Here is a 20,469-nt window from a genome sequence, read left to right on the forward strand (position 1 = left end):
CCAAACTACACCGAAGACTCTACAAGAAACCACTTTCCCATTGGGCTATCACCAACTCCTAAACGCAATAGCGTGCAACTGCTTCATTACGTGCATAATAAAACGCCAATTAGAATGGTGTGCCTACAAACATATTGATAGCAATATTGATGGCAAATTATTTGTATTCGAATGGGAATCGACATGTAATTATTTGGAAGGCTTCCTTGTGTTCTATTGCTCGAGTCAAGCCATAAAGGAATGTCAAAGTCAATAGCCTCCAGTTCATTAGTTTGTACGTTCACGCAGCATTTCATAATGCTATCGCCTATGAGGTTTGGCGTTTACACACATCCCGTTCATGGCTGGACAGTACATATATCAGTATCAGTGCATTTGTGCAATTGCACAATTATATTTAATTGAATTTGATTATCTTTGGGTTGTTGTTGCCCAAAGTCGGATATCATTCGTCTACGCGTGTATCTATTCTTAAATTGTGGTCAAAATGCATGACGACGTTCAATCAAGGCTATTGGCCATAAATTAGTAGCTTGTGTTGCATATTAAGTCAGGGTGGAGGATCCTATGGAAATTAAAGTTATTGTTGATTGGAGTATTGGGGCTCTAATTATTGGTATTTCTACTTCCTTCTGAGGGCTTCCTCTGGTGCATCTTTTTGAATGGATTTTAATGATGTTTGTTAACTACATTTCATACTATACTTCCCATTACTTGCGCAAGATCCTATCAATAATTACTAACAACTTACTCTTTTCTTTTACAGGTGAGTGGAGTCTTTAACCTGCACACAGTAGGCAATTGGTAAGCCGTAAGTAAATCACATAGCCGCAGCTCCGAGCACTAAGGCCATTGTTAGGCCCATTGCACTATCCCCGTAAATCACTTCCCGCCTATGGCGTTCGCAGGCCTTAGTGAATCTGAAAACCTTCTGCAGAAGCGGAGAGTATGCAGATTCTTCTTTGAAGAAAACCTTACCAAGGTGTCTCCGTCTGAGATTTGAAGAGGCCGGGCAGCTGCATAAAAAGTGCAGGGCCGTCTCCTCCTCCTCCTCACATTGGCTGCACATAGCCAAAACCACCACCCCAATCTTTTCCATATGGGAATTGAAGGGGCAGTGTTCCGTTAAAAACTCTACTAGGGTTTTCATGTCCAACTCCTTAAGGGACAACAAAAATGCCGCTCTGGCGACCCCAGGTTCTTTCACAAGGATCCTCGTCTGCCCGCAAGAGTTCAAATTTGTCCACTCGGCTGCGTGAATCCTTGCAATTTCACCCTTCAGAGTAGGCTTGACAGTGGATTTCCGGATTCTAAAAGCCGCTCCTGGCCCCACCATTGTGGATCCAGACCCTCGGCGGGCCAGTCTGTCAGCTCCCTCATTACCAGCGATGTTTCAATGCCTCAGCACCCACATCAGGAATGTTCCGTTTAGTCGGCCAAGTTTCAGCAGCACCTGATGACAACTCCACACCAACTGGCTTGATATGTCGTTGCCGTTTAGTGCTGACAATGCTGCCTCACTCTCGGAACAGATTCGAATGGTGCGACCCCTCCATTTTTGTCGCAGTCATTCTTCTGCTGCCAATGGAATGGTATATAGCTTCGTCTGGAATATGGTCGTCATTTTTCCGAGGGGTCGGGCCAGTTGCATAATCGGATTCCCCGAGAATACCCCTGCGCCCGATCCGTCTTCCATGACTGACCCGTCGGTGAAGACTATTAGGTCTGTAATCTATAAAGACTCATCACCATTTATCAACTATTCTTCTCTTTTCGTGATTACGACAGTGTATGCCTTTTCAAAGACGAATCTAAAAACCATATCATCGGCCTGCATCAGAGCTACCGGATCTTTGTCAAGGAATTTCCAGAAAGGCGTATGACCTAGTGGCGCAGCAGGTACTGACAGATGCCACCACTGGTGTTTTCCGTGGCGGAGTAGGCATCTGTTTAGAAGAAATTGTAAAAGAAATAATAATTGAAGTCTATAGTCAGTTCCCAACCGCTGAGAAAACTCGGCCACTTCATTCCCCCTGACGGAATACAGCCCGACCCAGACAAGTTTCAAGCGATCTCAAGCTTCCTGCGTTCAAAAACTGTGAAGGAGTTGCAGAGATTCTTGGGCATGCTAAACTTCTATCGTCGTTTCCTGCCCAAGGCCGCCCAACACCAGTCCATTTTGAAAGCGTACTTGTCTGGCCCCAAAACAAAAGACACACGAGAGATTGTATGGTCTGAAGAGGCTGTCCGCGCGTTTGATAAATCCCGTCAACAACTGGCCGACGTTACACTCTTGGCATTTCCTCCGCAAGATGCACCCCTAGCTGTTTTTGTTGATGCCTGTGACATCGCAGTAGGTCCTGCTATTCACCAAAAGGTGAATCAAGTCTGGCAGCCGTTGAGATTCTTCTCTAAACAGTTAAACCCCGCTCAACGGAACTACAGGACCTATTATCGAGAACTGCTCGCCGCGTACTTGAGCATTAAATACTTTCGTTTCACGAGCACGATTGAGGAGCATACTTGTCGTTCTCCTCTGTTTTGCCAAATTCGAGTTCCACCATGGTGTTTTACCATTATTTTGCATCTTGAGTGGACAACTTTCTTCGAAGCTTCTTTCATGCTAGTTGTGGTCATCTGGGTTGTCTTCTCAATTCCGGCAATGGATTTGATGCGCTTCCCAGGGATCGTGACTCGGGCGGTCAATTCTATTTTATACGCCGCCTAATCTGTCTTCCGCGGATTCCGAAATGGAGTGGGTGGAAGTGAATCCATGCCCATTACGAAATCAATGCGTCTGTGATCCGAGAGTGTGATATCGTTTGATACTCTCCCCTCTCCGATCAGAACCGCGATGTCAGGGGATGCGACCGTAATGTCGATGACCTCTCGCCTGACAACGTTGAAGAAAATGGGTTCATTATCAAAATTAAGGATTGGCAAATCGGTTCCTACGAGATACTCCAGTAGTCTCGATCCTCTTGCATTGATGCTGGAATTTCCTCAGTATATCTGGTGAGCGTTGAATTCAAATCCTGCTATTACCCCCATACCTTTACTTTTGGCATATTGGATAGTTCTGATGAATGTTCCATTGGGAACTTTTTCTGCGTCATAGGGGAAGTATGCAGAGCACTATAAAAAAGAGATACGCTTTATCTCCCTTTTGGCTTTTCATGGTTAGCTTAGCCGACGTGGTGTCGCCATCACATAGGCCGTTAACCAAATTAGCTTGAAAGTCTTTTGTGACTACCAGCAGGTCAGCATGTTGGAAGTTTAGGAGCCTGATTACCCCGCCAACAACCCACGGTTCTTGTATGGGGTATATAAATGTCTTGTAGCTATTGATGCGAGAATGCTGCAAATTTATTTGGGAACTGCGGCACCTCATCTACGGTTCAGATGAAGATGCCGAGGGCTGCAAGTCCCTTTCAATGATTTTAGGAGCCGAAATCTGTAACGTGACGGTCCCCAATTATTAGTAGGATCGGCAGCCCGATTTTGCCCGAAGCTTGTTAACATCGTGTTCGGGAACGCCGACAGTGAGAAAAGTTCCTGGCCTATCGGCTTTCTCTCCTGTTTCGTTGCCTAGCAGCATCCAGGTGGAGGTATTGATCGCCCGAGGACCGCTGTTGCTTCGATTGCAGGTGCCCCGAACGATCCTTTCCCCTCAACCTCGGCACAACCTATGGGTTATGATTTGCTCGAAGGCGGCTTGCCCGAAGGCTGTTTGCTGTGGACAGGTGCTTACCCATGGGCAAGACTTTAGCCTTAGCAGGTGGCGCCGATTGGACTCTGGGGTCAGGAGTGTTGACAGAAGGGGCCTGCTTCGGCTCGTCCGTTAAGGGTTAAGTCCCAATAGATTGGTTCCCACCTGAGTAAGTGAAGAATCTAGTCTAGATTCAGGTTCTCCCTCGTTGAGCCCCCGCACTCGGGGTTGGATCGTCACGATCGAGATTTAATTGTAAAAGATTTTTGTTTTTTTTGTTTTCTTATAATTGGTTGCCATGACCGCAGTTTTATCGGGAAAAGTAAGTCGATCTCGGCAGAGCCGCTTTTTGCCGAAACAAGGCTAGTTGTAACTGAGGGTCGCCTAGTACCCAGAGGTCACCGTTTACGGCCACATCTTAACCCCTGCGGCCATGGCTTGGCTTGTGGTTTGATTACCGCTTGGCTTCAGGTGTCACTTCTCGTTTCCTGGAGGATCTTCCTTACTGAGCACCCTCACCACGACTAGGTAAGTTATCGTCGAGGGAGGTTGATAGAGCTAGTGAGTGGTTCCCTAATCCTGGCGTCAGTACGATTGGATTGCCTAGATTAGATGACAATGAGGTTATTAGTCGGAAATTTAGTATGGTTTTTATTTCGATGATGGCAGTTTCCAAATTTTCGTAACTTAGAGAAGCTCACAGTAACGTTTTTTAAATGTTTTGTAGACTTAACTGTAAATTTCCATAGTCTCCGAATTTTTCAGTCATCCACTACAATTGCGTTCCTATTTTGCCTGCTGTTGGATCTGGGCTCCGTAAATACATTTTCTTCATTCAAGTCGAGAGAGTTTGGCAAAAATTCAAGAAGTGCTGGTAAATGGCTTCGTAAATTGGCAAGCCTCCATTCTGGATCATAATCGCCATATCTATGTCAATAAATTGACGGACCTTATTGAGGTATTTTGAAAACACTGGGAGGTTATTTTCCCTATAATATCAAAGTACATTTCTTGCTTGACAAAGTGTAATTGGTTTTTCCCCGACTGCTCACTGCGCTAGCTACCATGACTCTTACGCCGAATTTCGCGCTCGTCGACTGGGCGTTATACCCCCAACTCGTGCATATATATTTACATATCGTACTTGATCACAGGCGTTACCACCAGTGAAGCCAAGGTTTCGGAGCTTCTGGAAGTTCAGCCAATGGCGCATACAGAGCTATTTCTTGGTGTTTATTGCATCACTTAGTACATCCATCAACTAATATAGGACAGTTTCAGTTGATCATTCTACCTGGTAAATATGTCGGTATAGATTTAACGGATTACTTGTTAAAACATTGTTTTCCGCGTTGCATTTAAAAACTCTCCACAGCCGTGTATGGCGACCTCCATTGGGGTGATTACGAAGTCTACAAACTCCTCTGTCTATATCGTACCAGCTTTAGAAAGCTATACAGTAACCATGTGTGCCTTCGGTATCTTATTTCCAGCACATGTCAATAGTTATGGTTCCTTCCAGTTTGGAAATTTGGTACTATGGTCCTGAATAATTCCATCGCGCCCTTTGTTTGCTTATAAATATACGCAGCGATAGTATTTTCGATGGTTTCCTGCTCCTCATGAATGAGCAGTTGCTCCGAAAATGATCTGAGGAGAACGGCTTGTCGTATACCCTTTGCCACACAACACTTGGTCTCCTGGTTCCTACCTTGTATGTGCTAAAGGTACCTTATCTCTACTTCAAATTGCCTAATGGGCACGGTTCGCATAACAGCTTGGATACGATTCCCTAGTCTAGATCCAGATCGGTTTCTCATAAAGAAACATTGTGAGAAGCATCGCCGTCTCTCTATGGTTCTGAGTGTTGGTCGACTATAAAAGACAATGAACAGCGTCTTGCGATAATGGAGACGAAGGACTAGTGGCGTGCCATGTTTCGATCATATCCGAAATGAGGATATCGGCGATGGATATGGGGTTGCACTGATCGTGGAAGAAGTGCGAGAGAGACGTCTTTGATGGTATGGTCATGTAATTTGCGTTAAAGAGTATTCAATTCCGAAAATTGGTGTGAGCATCGTGGTCGATGGTGAGCGACCGGCGACCATAAAGCCGGCTTGATACGCTGTAAGCGGATTTAAAAGCCTCGCGATTGCATCTAGATCAGGCATTTGATAAAGCCAAGTGGCGAAATCAATCACGACTAGCCGCGGGGTGGGGGGAGGGGACAAAGGTTGAAGAAAAAGAACAAAATGAAGAAGATTGTCCAACATTTTTCAGTTCATTAATGTAGCATTCCGGAAGGACCTGAAACTAACCAGTCTAAGACTTGTAGTCCAGGCAATCCTGCCTTCCATGAGGGTCTTTTGGAGCGCTTGTTGATGAATCGAAAACGACATGTGTTACCACTGTGGCCATGTGATAAGTAATTGATGTACAGTTTTGATTGCTTCATGATTCCTTATCCACTTCATGGAAATATTTTGAGGATCTGTTGACATGCGTTTATCTGAGTAGTGTAGAGATTGGATTCGTTGTAGATCACGGCTGATGAATTTTAAGTTGATAGGAACGATGGCACTGTTCTTATAATAATCTGGTACTTACATGGGAAAATGCAACTGTCATTGATCCTTGTTTCCGATTCTTCTGACATATCTCCGGGCTTATGTGTCGGTTGATGATTTTTGTTCTTCATTACCTATTTAACCTTGCTATTGTCCCGAATCGCCTTGCTCATAATTGAACCTTGGGGTGCCGTGATAGGCGAGGAATCCATAACTGACGACTTTTTTTTGGTTTTCTTAGTCTATTATGATATTCATTTTTGTTAGAATATCCTCTGACGAATTGTGCCATCACCTTTGTTGAGTCTTTCATAAGATCCTTCCGAGTAGCAAGGGTGGGCAAGGCCTTGATTGTAAATTTCACGAATTTGATTATCTGTGGTATCGAATTTATTCCAGAGCTTATCGCTCCGATTCAATCGCTTTTTCAAGCAGTCGAGATTCTTCTTGTCAGATGAATTCTGCTTATAATTTGTCATCAACTATTTGATTTAAGCGGCAGTGTTGTAAGTTGCGCAAAATAGGATCAGCGTACCGTTCTGCCCTGAGAGCAAATGTGCTCCTTGGGTCATGGGACTGTTTGTACTTTGCCTTTTATCCTTCTTTTAAACGGCTTTACTATTTTGTTTCGGCCCTTTGACACCTCATAGTGATGTCATCTGGTTAAGGTTTTTGAAAGACCGTCTACTTGCCATCCTTGCTTTTTAAGATTCGCTATATGCTATCATCTTCAAGCTGGCGACTTGTCTCTCAAATATCCTTCTTAAATAGTCAGTTGCAATTTGCTTCTTTCCGATTTGCTTTTTCCTTACCTTCGTCAGCTGAAAACAATTTTTTGTATTTCTTTATTTTAGATTTTAGTATTTCTGTTTTTCTTTCTTTCGATTTTCACATTTTAGAGATTCTGTGTCCAATAGACTCATTGGCCTTTTGGAATTGGAGGAGCCAACCTAAATTTGCATCATTCGGCCTCTAATTGGGTGCGAAGTAAATCTACCAATAATTTCATTGTGGGTTCATCCAGGATATGACTAATATCAAATCCATACATCTTCTCATCAGCGACCGTGAGGTCTTCGGCTTCTTTCACGACCGAAAAAAAAAATCTATATTGGTCCTTCGACCACTTTGCTATTGGCTGTGGAGTTTAGGTTTGTGATCTTGAAATCTTTAAACCTCCGTATTGTCTACTCCACAACTGAAGCGCAAACTGGTAAAATTAAAATTATCAGTATTTGAAAGTTAATTCTAAAAGCTTTTTTCACTTCCAATATCCCTTCAAAACCATTAATCCTCACTTTGCTACAAACAACAATTAAATCCTTTTCCCGTTCTTGCTATGAAATTGCCAATACAACGACCAATTAGATGGTTTTCGAAGGCTATTACGAGGGGGTAATATGAGAAGTTGTTCGCGAGATTTCTCAACGTAAATCATTATTTATGCAGAGTCTATTGGATCATTTGCTGGATTTGCGCTAACACGTTTGGTAAAACCCTTGGTCATGTGTCTTCCTCTTAATAGTTTATCAGTCTCTTTTACAATTTTAGCCACGGACTTCTGTTCACAGTGGACTTTCCCAGAAATTACTGTAGTTGACTGCTCTGTATTCGGTGAATCTGATTTTTAGTTAGTTAGTGCTCAAGAAGCGAATGTGGTCCCCGAAATTTACATAGCCAGCAGCAGGTATTGCACTAAAATCACTTCATTTCTGAGTCCTTAGATGACCGTGGACCCTTGTCCAATCGCGTTTCAAAATTTCCGAACTATACAATGTTTTCATCAGTAACTACTTGGCGAATGCATCTGTCAAACTGCTACTAGCTGCGCCTTGAAAAATTTGGAGACATTTAAGATTCTCCGAGCCTATGGATAGGAACTGGCTTTAGTTAAAATGATGATAGCCTTTGATTATAAGGATAAGGATGTTGAAGCGAGTAGTGAGGTAACTGATGTTCTTTGACGTACAATAGATAATATTTACTTCAAAACAAAGAGATGTTCCGCTAAGATATTTGTATATTGCACTACAGATGGTTTGTATACTTCTTGAATAATTTCTTCGAAGTTATGTCCATTTTGTTATCCTTCACTACTGCAGGGCTGGCTACATCATATTTTCTCCGACTCCTTTGCATATTATGGCCTGCAGTACCAAATAGCAATTATCGTCAACCTGGAGGGACGAAGCCTCCTCTTCCTCTCTTCTCTTTGGTCCTTTTCCAAAGTATGCAAATTTTCCATGGCTATCAATCAAACTTCTGTAAAATTCGATTACAAAGTTACTGCACATGTGCGTTTAGTATGACGAACTGAAATTCGTTTTTTCTCACCAATTCCACATGCTTCCATCATGCAATCTCGCCCAGATTTACTCCTTTTATTTTCCGGGGAAAGGGAACTAGTGCATGTCGTTCAAGTGCACTTTTATGCACAATACTCAGTTATTGAGTTTCTGAATTGCATTTCAACTTTTTTTCTCCGGTTTCGTCATGCAAGTATCATCGGGTTGGGTTTTTTTTTGTAGGTAGGATGCAGTGAAACGCGTTTGTTTAGTTCATTGGCGATCAATATCGTGTCAGTGTTTCCGATTTGTGAATAGCGTGGGCATGTTTTTATATTGCGGTACAATAAAGGTTGTCAATGGCTTCATAAGGACATATCCGAACGAGAATGCAGTATAGGATTTTTACATTCCTTCTAGATTCTTATACGATATCCTCCTTGGAATAGTTTGAGAGGAGTCATTAAATAGGGAGGTCTTGTGTCATCTCAGTAAAAAGTCTTCTTAGAAAACTTATTGAAGGAAATTTCGTCAGAGTTAGGGTTAGACGAAAATTAATGAAAATCAATTTTTTGTGACCAGGTTTTCATCCTTCATCCTGCTGAACCCTTAACCTGGAAGTCCTGTTTACTCCACCTCATTTATTAGTTTGCATCGCCTATATTGTCGTTGTGTGAGGGTAGGATTTGGTAGTAAGACCCCCAGTACTAAATAAGGATGCTTTATCCTTTATTACTGAGTATGTGGAAGAAACTGTTAATCATGTTGAGACTCATACTACCCTTCAAACCACTGACTTTTTGTAAACCTTAGTTCCAATTATATCAGTTGACTGAGGCTCGTTTCACATGTATACGGTTTCATTCGGTTCATTTTCGGTCGCTGCCGACAAGTATCAAACGCTGTTTCAGTTTCAATTCGATGTCTATTCGGTGCCCAATTGAAACCGTATAACACCGAATGCTCCTACAACAAGAATAGGTGTTACTTCTTTTGTGTGTTGTGTAATTTGGATGAATTATCATTTGAAGTCAGCTCCATCTTCCTTGTCGCAGTTTTAATAGGGCTTCGCTGCTTTAAGGAAGAACCTAGCAGAATATTTAAGTCATAGGTGTGGCCTTCTTTGTTTCAATTGTCAAATTGAAAAGAATTTCTCTTGCTACGCACTTTTGCGTGCGAAACTGTGATGTTACGTCTAATGTTGTTTTTTCGTCAATAGGACTAGTTTTGCTGAAATGATAGGACGAAGTATGATCCTATCATAGGCCATCGAATGTTTGAAGAGTGTTTATCCTAGTTGAACTTTCAGTTTTTTATGCTCCTATATTCTAAGTTATATCATTGATTTCTCGTGTTCAGTTTAAGGCAAGTTAGTATAACATAAACCTTTCAGAAAATGTGTTGAAGTCGTCTCTTGCATTGAGCGATGTGCATCGCAAGAGTCATTATTAAAAATGCTACAAAGGGACAAGGCAGTAACGCCCAGACTACGGCGGAGACAATACTGAAACTATTGGCGGCAGGAAGCACAAAATAATTAACACGAGGCGTCCAGTACAGGACTTGTTTTCACAGACTATCCGTGAAAAAAAAATATGATGTGATCCTAGAATGTTGTTTTGTTGAGAATTATTGTCCTATTTCAGTACACCCCTCTGCTTCAAGTTACTAAATATAAGTATGCCAATAATTGGTTGATCGGTCCGTTTGATTGCTTACCTATATCTATAGTTTTACAAAATGGCGGCCTATAATGTAATCTTGTTACTTTTACGGCCAAAAAGTCAAAAATTTTTGAAAGGAAATGTACGCTACTTACATCGCTTTCGGCTATAAGGTCTTAGACTCGACAAATAGCAAACTCTGTGTTCAAACTCCTTTCTGTCAATATAAGGTGGTTCGTTCCTTGCTTTTCAAATTGAGGTTTGTTTGTTCTGGTGTACCACAGGGCTCTTTTCTGCGATTATTTTCGTTTTTTATCAATTTCATCGACCTCTTTCCAACTAACTGCCCTTACTTGGTGGACACTGATGATTTACACTGTTCCTGTGATTCGTTGCTAGTGGGCTATGGGATAGTTCTCTCCAATCTCTAATTTAGGCACATAGGTTTTAAGCATTCAATACCTTCTCAGCCTATTTTTCTTCCTGTATTAGTGAATAACCTTCAAAACCTTGGCGTAACTTTCGACGATAACCTCCGCTTTAATAGCTCCTATATCGATGTTTAGCAATCGTGCATCCAGAATCCTGGGCCTTATACTGCGTTTTCTTCACACTTTTACTCGATCTAATGCTCCCCGAAACGTTTTAACTCCTTTGGAAAAAATATCCTGGAGTATGGTCTCCCTTCTGCAGTTTTGAATGCCTTTCATTTGAAGTCGTCTAACGTAAGATTAGGGCACAATAGTTCTTCAAGGACGCGGTGCGACTTTCCCTTAACAGAACGTAAGATTATACGATAACCCTTTTTAGGAAGAACTTTCTGCGCATCAATTACGTCACACGTCTGAGCTTCCTCAAATCTTCTTTACCTGTAACAACGCAAAATCTTTCTTGATATCTGCAAATCTAAAATTCAGGGATTGCTCCCTTATATAGATTCCTTGGATCAATTGACAAGCAACTTATTCCCACTTCTTAGATCCACAGATTTGCCTTTTTAAGGATATGCAGCCAAGTTTTACAAAAAAGAAAGGTCAGGTCAGGTCTGACATTAAGCGGATGCAAAGTCAAGGTCTCTCAATCCTGAATGATAGAATATAGATGTCTTAGCTCTGATAAGAAATACACGTCCTTTAAACTGAATTTACAGCAAACCTGATGTCGAGCAATTCACCCAAAATTGGAATGAATGCCTCATACAAAACAGTATGAAGCTGAATATTAACAAACAAAGTATTTGACGACCGACTCCAATGGTGAACTGCCTTATGAAATTGCTTCACACACCACAACAGGCATTCTTTGTGCTCGATGCATCAACGAACGTCTGAAATCCAAAATTTACTGCAGGGTTCTGATATTGGCCGACTGTAAAGGGCAATGAACGGCACCTCGCGGTAATTGAGACGAAGATGTTGTGTTGAACCAGTGGCATAAGATGCCATGATTACATTCCAAATTAAGACGCCTGCGATTGATATGTGATTGCAGTGATCGTGGGAAAAATTACGAGAGACACATCTTTGATGGGCACTGGCGAAAACTTACTTCCGAAGATTGGTTTGAACATCGAAATTGGAAAACGGCCAAAAGGCAGATCGAAACAACGATGACTTGATACACTGAAAAGGGATTTCAAAGCTTAGCGGCTGCATCCGAGTCTATATTGAGAGAGCAAAATAGCGTAACCGATGCCGACCCCCCTTCTGAACGGCACAAGGGCTGAAGAAGAAGTAGATTAATGATCTTCTCTGTTTACTCACCTGTCCGTTCTTGAAGTACATTGATGATTTTAAGTTGTTTCCACCTGTTTCGTTCAGGTTAAACTGTATTTCTCTGCAATCCGAATTTGACACTTTGGTATACACGTGCTCTGTGAGTAAGCAGACACTAAACATCAGTGAATATTATTTGATAATGGTTAAATTCTCCTCAACCCAATCTTTTAATAGGCGTTCATTCTAGGACCTTGACTTACTCTTTGATGATTAACTCGGTTTTAGCAACTACTTTTCCGATATCTTTTATCGTATTTCTGGAATTTCTGGTCTTGTCCTAGTCTACTCTTTTTAACTTTCATTTTCCTCACTTAGTATTCAGATTACCTATCACGGTCACAGGGCCACCTTTAGGAAGTCTCTCCTGAACTGTATTGAATTGTTCACAAAAAATATCCTTTTCCTTTGCATCGAAAATCCTTTGGTGCATAGTACTCTGCAATATTAAGGTGTCCTTCATTTCGAGTCTATATACTCTGTTTAATATCAGTTTGCGCGCCTAGCGATACGGTGAGCATGGATCGAACGCCCGATCCACGCTTACTTACGACGAGTTTGCCAGAATCCAATAGTGTATTGCCAGAAGACGAAAAGGAATCCTTCCAAAGTCCTTTATCGTGGCGTGATAGCCGTTTCTGCAGCATAAAGAAATTCGAGAATTTAAGTTTGGTAGTCCACAAATTTCGTTCGCTTTTGCGACAAGAAGACTGAGACTGACGATTTAATCATTGGGGTAACGTCAAATTGAGACAAATTAGGAAAGCTGATCATCATCAACGGCGCAACAACCGGTATTCGTTCTCGGCCTGCCTTAATAAGGAACTCCAGACACCCTGGTTTTGCGCCGAGGTCCACCAATTTGATATCCCTACCAGGTGTCGCGACCTATGCCATCGCTGCATCTCAGGCAAGATCTGCCTCGTCTTCTTTTTCTACCATAGATATGCCCCTTATAGACTTTCCGGGACAGGATCATCCTCATCCATACGGATTAGGTGATCCGCCCACCACAACCTGTTGAACCGGATTGTATCCACAACCTGACGGTCGTGGTATTGCTCATTGATTTCGTCGTTATATAGGCTACGGAATCGTCCATCCTCATGTAGGTGGCCAAAAATTCTTATTCTTCGGAGGATTCTTCTTTCGAACGCGGCCAAGAGTTCGCAATTTTTCTTGCTAAGAACCCAAGTCCCCGAGGAATATATGAGGACTGCAAGATCATTGTCTTGTACAGTAAGAGCTTTGACCGTAGGGTCACCATAGGGTAAGACGTTTCGAGCGCAACAGTTTTTGTAAGCTGAAATAGGCTCTGTTGGCTGCCAGGAACCGTGCGCGAATTTCAACATCGCAGTTGTTATCAGTTGTGATTTTCGACTCTAGATAGGAGAAATTATCAACGGTCTCAAAGTTGTATTCTCCTACCGTTATTCTTCCCGCTTGACCAGTGCGGTTTGATGTTGTTGGTTGGTTAGTTTTTGGTCCTGACGTTGCCACCATATATTTTGTCTTGCCTTCATTGATGTGCAGCCCAAGATTTCGCGCCAATCGCCGCCTGTTCTATCTGGATGAAGGCAGTTTGTACGTCTAGGGTGGTTCTTCCCATGATGTCGATATCGTCAGCATAGGCCAGTATTTGGGTGGACTTAAAGAGAATCGTACCTCTTGGTTGATGTCAGCCTCTTCGCAGAGTTCTTTAAAGGAGTTTCTTTTACTGTCACGGATCGCCTTCCGCAGCTCAGCAGTCGCCTGATTTCTTTATTCTATCACGATTTCGGTAATCTGTGAGCGTTATTCCTGTGCCTTGGCATAGAGGCATCACGCAGCCTGTGATACCACGTTTCTGAGAATTTGCTCAGATTTTTCTCTCTCTGTACCGATTGGTGTGGAACTATCCTTAAATATCTCAGCGAACATTTCCGTATCAAACATCTTTGAAACCCACTGCTTCGTCCGGCATGATTCATTACACTAAATAGTATAGCTCGATGGTCGCTATGCGTGTAGTGTTCACTAACTCATCAGGTAATCTCCCTCATCAACGCCCTGTTTATGACGGTAGTATCTACCACTGAAACTATCCTCTCTTTACAGAAGGTATATGTGCTTCTGATATTAGCAAAAACAATGTCCAGCGAAAAAAAAAGCTTCCAGAAACATCAACCATCTGTATTAGAAACGTTGCTTCCTCACTCGATAGACCATGCGTTGAGGTCTCCCGCGATGACAATGGGGGATGGTACGCGTCTAACGCTTGGGGGAGCGTGGCAATTGCAGACACGAACACCTTTAATTTTAGCTGTTACGAACCCATTTCCAGGCGTTGCGGTTATTTCTTCGAATGGGTATCGCTCTGTCATCCAAATTGCGCATTTCCCACTTTTGTCGATGGCCCATATCGCATTATCTTTCCCTCTGTATGGTCCGCTAATAATCGCCACGTGCACATAGAGTTCTTGACCTGACAGGCTCAACAGAGTGTGAGTAGTTGAGATTTTTCTGAATAAACCTCATTTACTTTTTCTTTTAGATCCCTTTCCTTATCATCAAAACCTGCAACTTTACACAACCTGCATTTAAAATCCTTTTCAAAATATCGTGTCAAGTGTCCTTTTCCGCTACACATTTGCATTTTGGAATTCTGTGATAACTTACTTCATCTTTTCTTTCGAGATTTCCTTCGTGGATCTCGATATTTCGATACTTTCAATCTTGATTCTGAGATTATATCTTTTTTGAAGTTTGATCCTTGTGAATCTCTCTCTCTTCTTGGTTTTAAGCGTAACTGTCAAAGTGTGTTAAATTCAGTATAAATCCGGAATCGAAAAAAGGGTTCTGAGAGACACACACTCTAGACAGCTAAAGATAGTGCGTGCACATCGTGGTATACGGGGTATCGGTATCCAAAAGTGTTCTTACAATTCAAAGTCAGTGTCCATCTTTTCGGATCCAAAATCACGTTTCTATGTGAAGCTTTATCAGTGACATCACTTTGAAACTCGAATGTTATCAGCCATGTTCTTTTTCCTACATCTACTCCTCCTTTCTTAAAGTGTGACCTATCCACTGTCACTTTTGCACTCTAATTAACACAGCTACCGATACCTGGCCCGTACGTCGACTCAGCTCGTTGTTCAAGAGTTTCTCAGGGCAAAGTTTGAGCGAAGGTTTGAAGCCTTTGAGTAACAGTGGTGGTGACTTTCCATATGCAGCTCCCATGTAACAACACTGGGAGAACACTAGCGGAGAACAACCTTAACTTCATATTGGTAAAATCATGAAGGCGAATTTAGCACTGCTTTTGCATCAGGTGACATCAAGTTGAGTTCCAGTCTGTCTGTCTGCATAAAAAACATATTGAAAGACGACTTTGTTATTCTGCTCGTTAATGCATATCGGAAAAGGGGGGTGACCAGCCAGACTGTGAACCTTGGTTTTGTTGGTCTTTGTCTTGAGTCCAACTCTGCTCGACTCCTTTTGAAATTCAGAGTCCATATCCGTTGAAGTACGTTATCGGTCAACTGAAACTGACTTTAAAGCAGACTCTGTGTTTCAACAGTGTAACGCTACTGTCATTACGGTTTTCAAGACTGCGTTTTCCTATGATATGACCGAACAAGGTGTTACCAGAGCCCTCGGCAGATCACCTTTCGAAAGTCTCATCAGGACTGCATTGAGTTGCAAAGAATACATTTTAATCAACGGGGTAATGTCAAATCAAGACAAATTAGAAAAGCTGATGAAGTCCCAAAATTGTAAGAGTGGCAAGACATCCCGTTTGCGCAGTGACGCTCATAACTGCATTCTCATATAGTCACATACCTTATATGGGCAAAAGTGTATTTTACCTGTTAATTATTCAGGTATTCCCCGGTCCTCGGCATGCACTATAAGCAGCCGACAACCACTCAATAATAATACCAAGTCGTGGCAACAACAGCACCAAGCCAGCATCAATGGGCTTCTGCTGAGCGCATAGTACGAGACTCTGTAACGTGATTTAACTTGACTAATTGGAATAAAGCTGTCTACAAGGTGATTAAGGTTCCGGGGGGATATTGGGCACTACCACGGAACGTACCAACGGGAAAACAATGAGTCCATAATTTAGCAGTAATGAATAGCGAACATACCTGGCATCTCTACCAGCATCACACGAGCTCACCTGCAAAGCTTCATCTTCGCCGCGATGATGAGATAAAATCTGCATTTCCATTTCTCTGTGTCGGGGGGAAAATGAAATTGAATTATTTTCAATTTTTCTCGTTCGATGGGTGCTTCGTGTGCTGGAAACAATGCGGTTTTACTACCATCTATTAACCACTGAATGCGCAAGAGCGCAGGCACTCGTTGTTTTCGTAACAACGTTTGAGATTTTTGAGCTGTTTACCTTTTATAGGAACTGGAGCTGGCTCGGAGATTTGTTTACAAACTTCATTTTAACAATGTCCAAACAACTCTTTCGTTAACCAAAACATTAAATGATAATATAGCCCCTGCCGTTGTTTGTTGGCCGGTCACGGTTGGTAAATCATGGAACTCATACTTTGGAATAAATTTAGTAAGATTTCATGCTCCCACTTCAAGGAGGGAACTCCAAGGACAAACGACAGGGTGGGGGAGAAGCTACAGCTTCTAAGCACTCAGGTTGTGTTGGCCCAATGAACCCCGTCGTAATTGGAGAGTATAGGCACCAAAGATCTGATGGCTGATGCGTCCTTAGGTGGGGTATTCACATAGGAAATGCTCCCTGGATTCCGCTTCCTAATTACAGGAAGGACACGTATCATCTTGAGAATTTTCCTTTTCTGAACATACGTCCAGCTAGTGAATTATGGCCTGTCAGAATGTCCACAATACACCTGCAAGTCTTCCTGCTTTTCGACAGGATAAACTTTGCGGTACGCATGTTCGGTTCTTGCAGGAAAAGTTTGGTGTGTCGAGCAGCATTCAGGTTCTGCCACCTGTCATTGTGGGAAGCTTGTTCTCAGTTTTTGAAAACAGACTTAGCCAATGCTACTGATACTCCAATTGCTGGCTCCGGTCCCGGCATAGGGGAGATTGACCCCTCTTTCGCTAAAGCATCCGAGATTTCATTTCCCTCTATGCCACAGTGCCCAGCTACCCAGAGTAGTTTCACCGCATGGAATCTAGAGATAGAGTTCAAACGGTTTCTGCATTCCTGAACGATTTTTAAGGTTATCAAAGGACTACTCAATGCCCTCAATGCAGCTTGGCTGTCACTGCAGATGCGCCTACCCTTCAACCGCTCGTCAATCACCCAGTTTGCTGCCCTTAGGGTCGCATAAACTTCGGCTTGAAAAACCGTTGCATATTGTTCCAAAGGAAAAGCTCACTTCTCGTCTTTATTCGAGAGGTAGACTCCGGCTCCAGAACCCTCTTCTGTGTTTAAGCCATCGGTGTAGAAGACTTCCGTATATCCCGCCACGCATTCCTCTGGGTCTTCCTAGTCCTGCTTCAGGGTAACTTCATATCTTCTACCAAACAGATGTATGGGGACACGAGAATCGGAAGGCATTGTAAGAACTGGATTCAGTACTCCCAGTAACTCTTCCAATGCTCTGTGCCCCCGACCTCCGTTGTTTCCCCATAGGTCTAATCGAATTAGTCTATGAGCTGCTCTCATTGCAGTGCTTTGAATAAATATATCTAGGGGCTGCAAATTGAGTAGTGCACAGCTGCCCCGGATGTCGTGCTCATGGCACCTGTGATGCCCAGTCCCACAGTTCTTTGCAGTGCGGCTAGTTTACGGTGAAACCCTTTTTGTCTCACCTTAACCCACCACACTACGGATGCATATACGAACATCGGCCTGAAGATGGCAACGTATATCGATGTCTAAGGCACCAGCTGTTTATCAAATCAACGGCACGTTTTACATATACTCCTACACACCGTTCCAAGATCCCGATCAACAGCAAGCACAGCCAAGCCGTCAGCATAAACTTGAACGTGTATTGGCAAATTTTGCAGTTCGCACAGTAGTGAGTCGATCACCATACTCCACAGAAGTGGCGAAAGCACACCTCCTTGAGGGCAGCCCCTCGTTGCTTCTGCTGTCAGATAGCGATCGACACCCACCTCAGCGCACAGCAATCTCTTCGTTAGCATAGCATGGATCCACTTAATTAAAGCATCATCAACACCATGCTCTCTGGCGGCATCACAAAGTTTTTGAAAAGGTGCACAGTCAAAAGCCCCTTCAATGTCGACGAACACCCCCATCGCGTACTCACCATTCAAAGTTGCATCCTCTATCTTTGTGACCAAAGAATGAAGAGCAGACTCGCAGGACTTTCCACGCTGGTAAGCATGTTGGTTTTCACTAAGTGGGTGTGACCTAAGTGCGTTTCCACGAGTGTGACGCTCCACCAGCCTCTCCAAACCTTTCAGCAAGAATGAAGTCAAGCTGATCTGTCTGAAGTTCTTTGGATTAGAATAGTCATCTTTCCCAGGTTTTGGTATGAAGGCTACCTTAACCTTTTGCCAAGAGGAAGGCACGTAACCCAGAGCAAGACATCCTCGAAAAATATTTCTTAGAAGTCGCTCTAAATGCTCCATGTCCTCCTTTCGCATTGCCGGGTAGATGTCATCCATGGCAGGTGCTTTGAAATGTTCAAAGGACAATATGGCAGCTCTCACCTTTTCATGGGTAACAATCGCTTTCGCAGTGTTCCAGTTCCCCTTGCAGCACTTGCGTGTTGAAGGGGCTGCAAAAAGCGTCAATCCTCCCCCATGCCACTTCTCTCACTCGTTTTCCCGGGTGGTGTACTTCCAGGAGGGTCTGTACTGAATCCAGCCTGGTGCTCGTGAAAGTAGCGTCGGGTTTTCTAAGAGAATTCAACTTGGCTGACTCATCCCTTTTGAGGACTCTGCACAGCCTTGAAGTCTCCCTTTCGCCTTCCAGTTCCTCACATGTACGCTCTAAAGGAGTCTCGTTTCGAACACCTAATGAGCCTCTTATATTCACGTTGTGAGTTCCTGAAATTTAACCAGTCTTCGTTCTTATTACTTTTGGAAGCACGGTTTAAAAGTCGCCTGGTTGACTTCCTAAGTTTTTACTGTTCTCGGTTCCACCAAGGAACCGTTTTACCGCTTTGGTCTCGGGAAATAGGACAGGCCTCTCCATAGCACTCCAAAAGTGTGCAGTTCAGAGTTTTTAATTCATTTTCCAGTGCCAAAGGAGTCCTTAGTCGCCTAGGGAACTGTACTTTATTGCCAAGAAGTTCATTGAACTTTGTCCAATCCGTTCCTTCCGCCGTTCCGTTTTTGTACTGCAGACTGTTCGTCCGCAATAGTCAGATTGAATTCTATGTTAGGTATCAGTGATCTGACAGTGAGACCTCGTCTAGCACTCGCCAGTGTGTAAACAACTCTAACACTTTTGAGGTACACACAATCTGTTAGGCCAATTACTTCGCTTCTTCTCGGTCCCACGAACGTAGGGGCGCACTCTACTTTTGCAGTCATAAGGTCAGCTGAAGTGATGAAATAAAATAGCTTCTCTCTTGGATTGCATTTGCTACTGCTCCAACAAATATGTGGAGCATTCGCATCGCAACCTATTAAGAGCTCGAGACCACTTGATTCTGCATACACCACCAGATCCCTAAGCTCTTGCGTCGGCGGAGGATACAAAGAATCATAAAGTAAATAAGCGGAAGCACCTATGATGTTTTTCCTCTCCTCATTTATCTGGTATTGTGTGGTTATCGTAACTAAATCAGTACTGTCTCAGCATGGTTGCATCTAACCGTCTTGACATCAGGACGTAAGCTTTCGGTCTTATGGATCTTTCATCGTAGGAGATCCTAGTCCCCTTTACTGATCCAATGCCACAGCTCTGTTAAATCGAACCCACGGCTCTTGCACCAGAAAGATGTAAGGAAAATCCTTTCCCATTCTCGCTACCAATAGGTAGGAGGGAGCTTTGGTATACTGCAGGTTTATTTGACTAATCTTTAGTTTTTCGACATAAACTTAGTCTATTGTGTGTGACGGGGGTTTCCTCCACACCGTACCGCCAGAGACTCGATCCTCCCGTGTTTGATTTTTCTGAGAAAAACCGCACTTGAAGATACCGCAGTTCCCATGTCCTCATCCATGAAAAATCTCATCTCATCCCGCAGAGCATTCGTCTGTTTTCCACTTAGCACTTTGACTGGTTTGCGGTGTCCTGGTTGCATAGATTCGATCATTCGAACTGGTATCAAGTCAGTTTCGTTCACTTTTCAGGTTTCCCTTTCTTCCGCTTGTTCCATGAAAGGTGTAGGAGAAATTACTAGCAGATAGGATTCACGCTGTTGTCCCTTCACCAGTGCGAACCCCCATACGGGGCTTCTGTCCCTGTATGCACTATCCGCCGCGCGAACCTCCATTATGGGAATTTGTAATTTGTAATTTGCTCTATATTGTGTGAGTCGAAGACCATCATTGTTCTTC

At 43.1% G+C, this 20,469-nt stretch overlaps 1 protein-coding gene and 1 long non-coding RNA gene across 3 annotated transcripts in view; both read left to right on the forward strand.

Annotated features, from left to right (window-relative positions):
• Nucleotides 1-20,469, forward strand: part of LOC119653520 (ras-related protein Rap-2c) — a 468,746-nt gene that overhangs the window by 302,473 nt on the left and 145,804 nt on the right. The gene's annotated exons all lie outside the window — the stretch shown is intronic.
• LOC119653521 overlaps nucleotides 1-20,469 on the forward strand; it is an 85,307-nt gene that overhangs the window by 7,058 nt on the left and 57,780 nt on the right. The window contains exon 2 of one of the 2 annotated variants that reach the window (XR_005249710.1): nucleotides 767-804. The exons of the other annotated variant lie outside the window; for it this stretch is intronic. This is a non-coding gene — a long non-coding RNA (uncharacterized LOC119653521). The remainder of the gene's footprint in view (nucleotides 1-766; nucleotides 805-20,469) is intronic. 2 annotated transcript variants of the gene reach the window in all.

Source organism: Hermetia illucens, chromosome 4, assembly GCF_905115235.1.
Source record: "Hermetia illucens chromosome 4, iHerIll2.2.curated.20191125, whole genome shotgun sequence".
NCBI lineage: Eukaryota > Metazoa > Arthropoda > Insecta > Diptera > Stratiomyidae > Hermetia > Hermetia illucens.